Here is an 859-nt window from a genome sequence, read left to right on the forward strand (position 1 = left end):
CAGTACTATATAACATTTTAGACACATTCTAGACAGTTTATCAGCTAAAAAAAGTTAATTTTGGGGTAAGTTACTCTTTAAACGCACCATCTGTGTTTTAACTAAACACCCAAAAAACCTGTAGCCGTCCCAACAACTCATGAGGAAACCTCTGAACTGTCTGATTTCCTCCCGCAGCGCTCTGCTTGTCTCCTCACACACACACACAGACACATTTGTTCTTCTATCCTCATGGGGACTTTGCATTGACTTTCATTAATTTACCAGTATTTTCTATTACCATTTGACCCTAAACCTAGCCTAAACTTTACATGGAATGTGAACTGGGCTTATGTCCCCATAAGAAACAGTGGGTCCTCACCAGGCTGTGTAGTTTGCCTCATCTATAAAGAGATGCTGCTCTTTAATATTGTTTATTTACTGTCTTAGTTGTGTGTGGTGTTTAATTTACATTTTGTTGTTCTTTGTTGTTTTTTTTCAAGTGCATTTTTTGTTAGACTGGGAGTCCACTTTGTTAAATATTCTTTAAAAATTAAAGTTTATTGATTTAGTACACTTACATATAATGCTTTTATAATTATTAGTTGTGAAATGGTCACCAGGCAATATTATCGCTTATCGCAATAATTTTTGAGACAATTATTCGCCCAGCAAAATCTGTTATCGTGACAGGCCTAGGCACATGGTGGGGTTGAAAACAGCCTCCAGGAATTTGTTGTGTTGCATTTTCCCCGTTTAAACGAGACCGTTCATTTTAATCTGCCGGCGGGTGTTCAGCCTGCTGTCTCCACATCTGTTAGCTTTAGTTTATCTACAGTTTCCTCAAAGTCTCTGACCCGATTAAGCTAAGTCGAACTCA

Source organism: Austrofundulus limnaeus, unplaced genomic scaffold, assembly GCF_001266775.1.
Source record: "Austrofundulus limnaeus strain Quisiro unplaced genomic scaffold, Austrofundulus_limnaeus-1.0 Scaffold65, whole genome shotgun sequence".
NCBI lineage: Eukaryota > Metazoa > Chordata > Actinopteri > Cyprinodontiformes > Rivulidae > Austrofundulus > Austrofundulus limnaeus.